The sequence below is a fragment of the Triticum aestivum genome, chromosome 6D (assembly GCF_018294505.1).
Source record: "Triticum aestivum cultivar Chinese Spring chromosome 6D, IWGSC CS RefSeq v2.1, whole genome shotgun sequence".
Classification (NCBI taxonomy): Eukaryota; Viridiplantae; Streptophyta; class Magnoliopsida; order Poales; family Poaceae; genus Triticum; species Triticum aestivum.
In genome coordinates, this window is record NC_057811.1 from 241,168,420 (window position 1) to 241,177,755 (window position 9,336).

The following is a 9,336-nucleotide window of genomic DNA, read 5'->3' on the forward strand; positions in this document are numbered from 1 at the left end:
GAGTTAGTTTCAAACCATGATTTTGGTCAATAGTTGGGTTGCACAACTCCTGTGCTTACCGCTTACGTTTCCGCTTCGTTTGGCTAAGAGTGTAAAGCGCCTCAGTGGAGAAAGCCAAAACCGACTGTTTTGGTAAGCGTAAACTGGTCGGTGACCCGATGACCGTGTCAAACAAAGATCATTGGAGGTCATCCATGTTAAATGATGGGCTTTTCTTAAAACAAGCTGAGGTGGTTAATGGTTTAAACCTCGACAAACACTACAAAAAAAAGACACATCCGTGACATTTTGGGCCGAACGAATTTTTTTCCTGTCATGCTTATGACACTTCTATGACGACAATTGTGACAAAACCCGGTATCATCATAGATGTGGTGGGATCCTCCTTCTATGACAAAAAATCATGACAGAAAATGGGCTTTTCGTCCTGGGAGGGCCAGAGACGCAGCTGCATGACATTCTTTGGGCCGTCCATGACGGAAAAAACCGTTGTAGAAGCGAGGGCGAGGAAAATATCGGGGAGTTCCCGGTTACGGTGGGTGGTCGGGGTCGAGCGATGCGCGTTTCTCTCGTACACGTACGCGCATGGGTGCGAGGCGTTGGGCTCTAACTGAACCTGAGCGAGGCGTTCGCATACTGAACCCAAGCAATTGCACTGCAGGCTACGCGTTACTGAACCCGAGCGATCGATCGATCTGGCTGTTAACTGAACCCGATCGAGCGATTCCTTCGCCACTGCTGCTAACTAAAGCCGATCGAACCTGCTGCCTCTTGATGAACAATGAGCGTTGTTGGGGGTTGGATGAACACCCGGTGGGGGTTGGATGAACAGGACCCCGTGGTAGTAGAGGCTGTTGCCGCTGGATGAAGAGGACCCCGATCGAGCCGGTTGGGGGGTGGATGAACAGGACCCCGTGGAGGACTGGATGAATAGCATACGATGGAGGGCTGGTTGAACAGTAGCCGGTGGAGGGCTGGATGAACAGTAGCCCGTGGAGGGGTGGTTGAACAGGACCCTGTGGAGAGGGCTGGTTGAACAGTAGCCGGTGGAGGCTGGATGAACATGAGCCCGTGGATGAACAATAGCTGGTGGAGGCAGGAGGGAGACGCCATGGATGAGCAGTCGCAGGTGTAGGCTGGAGGAGGTCGACGGTGGATGAACAGTAGTCCGTGGAGGCTGGAGCGAGCAGTAGACGGTGGATGAACAGTAGCCCGTAGAGTCCCGTTTTGCGGTACACCACACCCCTTTCGATGAACATGACCCTCGTTTCGACTGTAGGAGGTCGAAGAGAAGTCCGTTTCCTCCGTTTTGCGGTACGCCACACCCCTCCTGATCAACAGGACCCCGTTTCGACCACAGGAGGTCGAAGAGAAGTCCGTTTCCTCCATTTTGCGGTACGCCAGACCCCTCCCGGTGAACAGGACCCCGTTTCGACCGTAGGCGGTTGAACACAAGGCCGTTTCCTCCGTTCCACGGTACGCCAGGCCTCGTTTCGGCTCGTCCAAGCTTGTTGGCTCCCGATGAACAACACGTATTCCGTTGCCTCCCGATGAACACGATGCAGTTTCTCCATTCTGACCCAGCCGGTTGGCTGCCGATGAACAGGACGCCGTCGCTGCCTCTCCATACACGAGCCCTGGCCATATGTATGCGCGAGTAGGCATTCGAGACCCCGCCCGTATGTACGTACATGGCCGTATATACTTTCTTGCACCCTGGCTGTACGTATGTGTACACGATATTGATGGGACTGCATGACATGCTACGTGCGCGCCTCTACTATGACACGTGCCCTTCCTTACTCGGCCACGGTTCATCGCTGCAGCCTGCAGACAGACCGATCGACCAGTATGTACGTACATGTTCGCGACCAGAATGACAACGCTAAGTACGCTTCGACCAGGTGGGTCCCGACTGTCAGGGGGGATAAGGAGGCACTTCCTTGCGTGCGAAGATGTAGCTGGTGGGTCCCAGTAGTCAGGGGGAAACATTTTTTTCGCGAAATACGGTGGCCCGTCCGATGGGTCCCTGCTGTCAGATGGAGGAATCATCATTTTACGTGTAATAAGGTTGCACTTCCTTGCTGCGGCCGTGGACCCAGTTGTCAGCCTCTCCACGTACAATACTCTTCCAATGGAAGTCGTTCCTTGACCACATTGACCACGCCACGCCGAGATCACCAAGGCAGTGGACGACGACGAGGCCTAGGAAGGGGACAACGCGGAGCCGGGGAAGACGCGGCAGTGGATGCCCACGCGGAGAGGAGTACGAGGGTTGACTGGTTCGGCTGCGGCGTGAGGCTGCCGTCGCTGTAGAATAACAGGGGGTGTGAGTGAGTAGAGGGGTGGCCTGGCTAGCGGTGGGAGTAGTAGGGGGCGGTGAGGCCTCCGCGGCAGCACATCCGGCCAGGAGAGGCAGTAGCAGGAGGCACGACCGACGCTGGTTTGGGCGGCTCGAGCAAGAAGACCAGAGGTTGAAGAAGCACTACGGCCGTTGGATGGACATCGTACGGTCACTAGAGCTAGAATCGTTCATATTGACTAAGTTGACAAAGCCCTTCATCCATGTCAACTTAGTAGGCCCACAAGTCAGCCTCCCACTATGGTGGGTCCCAGCTAGCAGGGGGAGTATTCATTTTTTGTGTTGACCACGCCGCGCCGAGCGCATCCAAGGTGGTGGACGACGACAAGGCCCCGGACATCAACGAGCCGGAGATGGGAAGGCGCGAGAGTGGAGTCACAGATGGAGAGGTGTACGAGGGTTAACTAGTTCTGGTGCGGCGTGGTTCGGCAGTCTGTGGAGAAGAACAGGAGGTGTGGAGGGGTGGAGGGATGGCCTGACCGGCGGTGGGGTAGCGCTTCATAGCGAAGCGTGCTAAGCAGAGCTGCTAGCAGTAGGAGGCGGGAGCAGGTGGTCCCAGCGGCGCTGGAGGAAGAAGACGAGAGATTGAAGATGGATGCCGGTCGTTGGATGTAAATTCAACGGCTATCATGTCAGAATCATTTGTTGACTAAGTTGACAACGCCTTGTGTTGGCTTCAACCTATTGGCCCACATTTCAGCCTCCAAAAATGTGGCACATATTCAACCCATTTTTTCAGAATTTATAGTCCATTTGATTTTTTTGAGAATTACAGTCCATTTGCTGGGCTGGGTGAACAAATAATGTAGGGTCCATGCGGCCCATTTTTTTAAAACTACAACCCATTTTCACTTTCTCGAAATACACGAATTTGCTGAGCTGGCTGAACAAATAATGTAGCGTCCATGCGGCCCCTTTATTTTTTTCCTAAAAAATTACAGCCCTTTTGCACTTTCTCAAAATACATGATTTTGCTGGGATGGTTCTAATTATAATGTTGGGTTGGGCGCAACAATGTTATCAAAAATAATCAGGGGCTGAGCATTTTGTTATAAAAATATTTAAATAATAAGTGATTTATTATTACATTGGTCCTTAAATCTTACCAAGCTTTGTACACAATCACTAGGATTTTCCTTGCCTTAATGTAAAGAAATCGTGTTAGAAGGGAAACATAAGTTGTACCTGGCGTTCCTATTCTTATATAGAAAAATAGAACATACCTCTGCGTTTTCTTTAAAAAAATACATAAGTTGGGCTGCGAATGTTTCAGGAAAAATAAAACCTAGGATGGGAGGTCCATAGGCCGGTCGATACATGATGGCCCTCAAGAAAATACAAACCAACATGTGGTGGGCTGCGCATGTTAAAAAAGAAAGCCTAGACGGGGCAGCCCACAACCCAGCTGATACTTGCTGGCCCATGATAACCCACAAGTATAGGGGATCGCAACAGTTTTCGAGGGTAGAGTATTCAACCCAAATTTATTGATTCGACACAAGGGGAGCCAAAGAATATTCTCAAGTATTCGCAGTTGAGTTGTCAATTCAACCACACCTGGATAACTTAGTATCTGCAACAAAGTATTTAGTAGCAAAGTAATATGATAGTAGTGGTAACGGTAACAAAAGTAACGGTAGCAAAAGTAGTATTTTTGGTATTTTGTAGTGATTGTAACAGTAGCAACGGAAAAGTAAATAAGCGAAGAACAATATGTGAAAAGCTTGTAGGCATTGGATCGGTGATGGAGAATTATGCCGGATGCGGTTCATCATGTAACAATCATAACATAGGGTGACACAGAACTAGCTCCAATTCATCAATGTAATGTAGGCATGTATTCCGAATATAGTCATACATGCTTATGGAAAAGAACTTGCATGATATCTTTTGTCCTACCCTCCCGTGGCAGCGGGGTCCTAATGGAAACTAAGGGATATTAAGGCCTCCTTTTAATAGAGTACCGGAACAAAGCATTAGCACATAGTGAATACATGAACTCCTCAAACTATGGTCATCACCGGGAGTGGTCCTGATTATTGTCACTTCGTGGTTGCCGGATCATAACACATAGTAGGTGACTATAGACTTGCAAGATAGGATCAAGAACTCACATATATTCATGAAAACATAATAGGTTCAGATCTGAAATCATGGCACTCGGGCCCTAGTGACAAGCATTAAGCATAGCAAAGTCATAGCAACATCAATCTCAGAACATAGTGGATACTAGGGATCAAACCCTAACAAAACTAACTCGATTACATGATAGATCTCATCCAACCCATCACCGTCCAACAAGCCTACGATGGAATTACTCACGCACGGCGGTGAGCATCATGAAATTGGTGATGGAGGATGGTTGATGATGACGATGGCGACGAATCCCCCTCTCCGGAGCCCCGAACGGACTCCAGATCAGCCTTCCCGAGAGGTTTTAGGGCTTGGCGGCGGCTCCGTATCGTAAAACGCAATGATTTCTTCTCTTTTATTTTTTTCTCCCGGAAAGCAAATATATGGAGTTGGAGTTGAGGTCGGAGGAGCTCCAGGGGGCCCACGAGGTAGGGTGGCGCGCCCTAGAGGGGAGGGCGCGCCCTCCACCCTCGTGGATAGGGTGTGGGCCCCCTGGTCTTCATCTTTTGCAAGGATTTATTATTATTTCCAAATAGACGTTCCGTGGAGTTTCAGGTCATTCCGAGAACTTTTGTTTCTGCACATAAATAACACCATGGAAAGTCTGCTGAAAACAGCGTCAGTCCGGGTTAGTTCCATTCAAATCATGCAAGTTAGAGTCCAAAACAAGGGCAAAAGTGTTTGGAAAAGTAGATACGACGGAGACGTATCAGCCCACTGATAATAAATGATACCTGCCAGCTCCCCGGCTTCGTTGTAAAATTATCTCCTTTAGTAACTACGTTGAAGCACCTAAAAAAATGTAACTATGTTGACAAACCCGCGGGCCCCAATGTCAGTATAGCATTAGGAGGAAGTATTTTTTCAATGAGGCACTTGCTTGCGTACAGCCATAGACCTGGTGGGTACCGACTGTCCACCTCTCCATGTACAGTCCTCTCCAGATTCCTCTCGTTTGTTCAATATGTTCACAACGGCAGACAGCGGCGCCCCGGCGAGCGCACAAAGGCGGAGGACGAGAACGAGCCACCGGAGCCGGCGAAGGCATACTAGATGCAGTGCCTTATTTCTACCGAAACTACTAAACTAGCCTAGTGACCAAGTGACACTACCCGACCGCTGTTCCGCCCGGGTTCGATTCCACCTGATGCAATGAAAATATCTCCAATTTTTTTTGCCTCTGCCATTATTGACATGTGGGTCCTCATTGTCATCTACGTACACCAGGTCCAACACTTGCCAAAACTTCGTCCCTCGTTTTCTCCGTTTTTCGCACACTCGACATTGTGTGGGCATTTTGAAAATAACATATCTTTTTAACTGTGCATCATATGAAGATGTGCTATGCATGAATGTCGATCAGCTTGATGTTAACTGGATGGTAGTTCCATTTTTGACCATGAATAAAACTTCCAACATGATGTTATCCCTGTTTGAAAAGGGCGTGTTAATATAAATGCTCTGCCTGTGAAACTTGTAGTTTCTTATTTGAAACTAAAACTTGCAGTTTCTTATCTGAAGGTGAAACTTGCAGTTTCTTATCTGAAGCTGAAACTTGCAGTTTCTTCTCTGAGAATCACATTGTCTGCACTTTTATATGAAACTACATTTTTTAAGTGCTAAAAATAGATCTCTAGAATTCATAAAATACTCCATATGCTCAATACTACAAATCTGAAATTTAAAAGACATCCATATCTGAAAGTACTCTCAAAATACACAACACAAAACACAATTCACAACCTGCAAATACTGACAACCCTAAGCTCCTCCTGACAATTCACAACCTGCCCGACTATTGGGTTGGGGGACAGTCCCCTCCTATTCCTCGGCGGCAGACAGCCGCCCCGTGAGATGATGTGAACGGCGAGGGATAGGATGGCGGGGAAGCGTCATCGGGCCAACTGCTTTTCTCCTCTTGTAGTTGGGTTCGGTCGACGAAGACTCCACCAGCTCGCTCTGGCACGACACCCTCACAAACGGCACCCTGTAGATGCTCGATCCTTCAATCTCTGGTGGATGCTCCATCTAGGATCAGTACTCCCACCACCGCTGCCTCACGATCGGATTTAGTGAATCTGTTTGCTTCATGGCCCAGAGGAGCAGCTCTATGTACTCCCGCGCGACTCCCTTCGGAGTATCGCCGCCTTTTCGCTCTGTTGCAGATATTTGGCCATGGATGTCGCCGTCGCCGCTAGTTGGTCCTTGTTGTCAAACTAATACTCTATCTCCAACATCCTAGCTAGCTTCACAGGGTCGCCGTCTATGATCCTCACGTATCGGTTGTACTCCTCCATCGATCTACTTCTCCACAGCACCTTCACTCACCGGCGGTGGTTTTTGAATGGAAGAGGAGAGGAGCGGTGCTGGTTTTGGATTGGAACGGGAGAGGAGGGGCGCTGTTTTTGGATTGGAACATGAGAGGAGGTGATGTAGAGTGGAACCCTAGATGGCCGATCTTTCACGAAAGGAGCGGATCCCGTGATGAACACGAAGAACACGAGGATAAATCACGAGGGAAAACACGAGAGAAACACTCAACCAACAAGATTCGGTCACACATATGCTAGATCCTTGAAACACAAAGAGATACACGATTCGAATCCAACAAAGGACGATACATAGGTAACTAGTTCTTCTCTGTGAGGAGGTCTTGAGGTCTTCCCGTTAGGGGTCTTGTATCCAAGGTGGACCATCTCCGAAGAGGCGACGGTCTCTCTCGGTGGAGTAGATCCGGATGGATGAGCGAGGCTCTATCTCACATATGAGCTATCACAACGCTAACCCTAACTAGGAGGAGGGGGTCTATATATAGTGTTAGCCCACTAAGGGGTAAGTGAGAGGGGGGATACATGGGCCCTTGGCCCGTTCACTGTGCGCAGACAGGCGCTGGATGTCCGGGCTGGGGGTCGGATGTCCGGCGGCTCACAAAGAGCCGGATGTGCGGGCTGAGTTCGGCCCGAACAGACGCTTGATACATCTCCATCGTATCTACTTTTATAAACACTTTTGCCCTTGTTGGACTCTAACTTGCATGATTTGAATGGAACTAACCCGGACTGACGCTGTTTTCAGCAGAATTGCCATGGTGTTATTTTTGTGCAGAAATAAAAGTTCTCAGAATGACCTGAAACTTCACGGAGAATATTTTTGGAATTAATAAAAAATACTGGTGAAAGAATCAAGGCCAGGGGGCCCACACCCTGTCCACGAGGGTGGGGGCGCGCCCCCTGCCTCGTGGCCCCCTGGTGCTCCACCGACCTCAACTCAAACTCTATATATTCACGTTCGAGGAGAAAAAAATCAGAGAGAAGGACTCATCGCGTTTTACGATACGGAGCCGCTGCCAAGCCCTAATATCTCTCGGGAGGGCTGATCTGGAGTTCGTTCGGGCTCCGGAGAGGGGAATCTGCCGCCGTCGTCATCATCAACCTTCCTCCATCACCAATTTCATGATGCTCACCGCCGTGCGTGAGTAATTCCATTGTAGGCTTGTTGGACGGTGATGGGTTGGATGAGATTTACCATGTAATCGAGTTAGTTTTGTTAGGGTTTGATCCCTAGTATCCACTATGTTCTGAGATTGATGTTCCTATGACTTTGCTATGCTTAATGCTTGTCACTAGGGCTCAAGTGCCATGATTTCAGATCTGAACCTATTATGTTTTCATGAATATATGCGAGTTCTTGATCCTATCTTGCAAGTCTATAGTCACCTACTATGTGTTATGATTCGGCAACCCCGAAGTGACAATAATCAAGACCACTCCCGGTGATGACCGTAGTTTGAGGAGTTCATGTATTCACTAAGTGTTAATGCTTTGGTCCGGTATTCTATTAAAAGAGGCCTTAATATCCCTTAGTTTCCAATAGGACCCTACTGCCATGGGAGGGTAGGACAAAAGATGTCATGCAAGTTCTTTTCCATAAGCACGTATGACTATATTCGGAATACATGCCTACATTACATTGATGAATTGGAGCTAGTTCTGTGTCACCCTATGTTATAACTATTGCATGAGGAATCGCATCCGGCATAATTCTCCATCACCGATCCAATGCCTACGAGCTTTCCACATATTGCTCTTTGCTTAGTTACTCTACCATTGCCACTGTTACAATTACTACAAAACTACTACTGTTACTTTTATCGCCATTACCGTTACTTCCATACTACTTTGCTACTAAATACTTTGCTGCAGATATTAAGTTATCCAGGTGTGGTTGAATTGACAACTCAACTGCTAATACTTGAGAATATTCTTTGGCTCCCCTTGTGACGAATCAATAAATTTGGGTTGAATACTCTACCCTCGAAAACTGTTGCGATCCCCTATACTTGTGGGTTATCAAGACTATTTTCTAGCGCCGTTGCCGGGGAGCATAGCTCTATTCTTTGAGTCACTTGGGATTTATATCTGCTGGTCACTATGAGGAACTTGAAAGACGAAAGAACTAAGATTTTTCCCTCAACTACGAGGGGAGGTAAGGAACTGCCATCTAGCTCTGCACTTGATTCACCTTCTGTTTTGAGTAAGCTTGCGACACCTAAACCTGCTTCTGCTATTAATTCTGATATGTCGCATGTTATAGATGATGCCACTTCTGCTATGCATGATACTTATGATGAAACTACTTCTATGCTTGATACTACTGTGCCATTGGGTGAATTTCTTGATGAACAACTTGCTAGGGCTAGAGAGAATGAAATTATTGAAACTGATAATATTGATGAAAGTGATGATGAAGATTCTCCCCTAGATATGAATTGCCTGTTGTGCCTGAGGGTTATGTTATGGATGAAGAAACTGCTAGAGACTTTCTTGCTTGCAATGATAGGA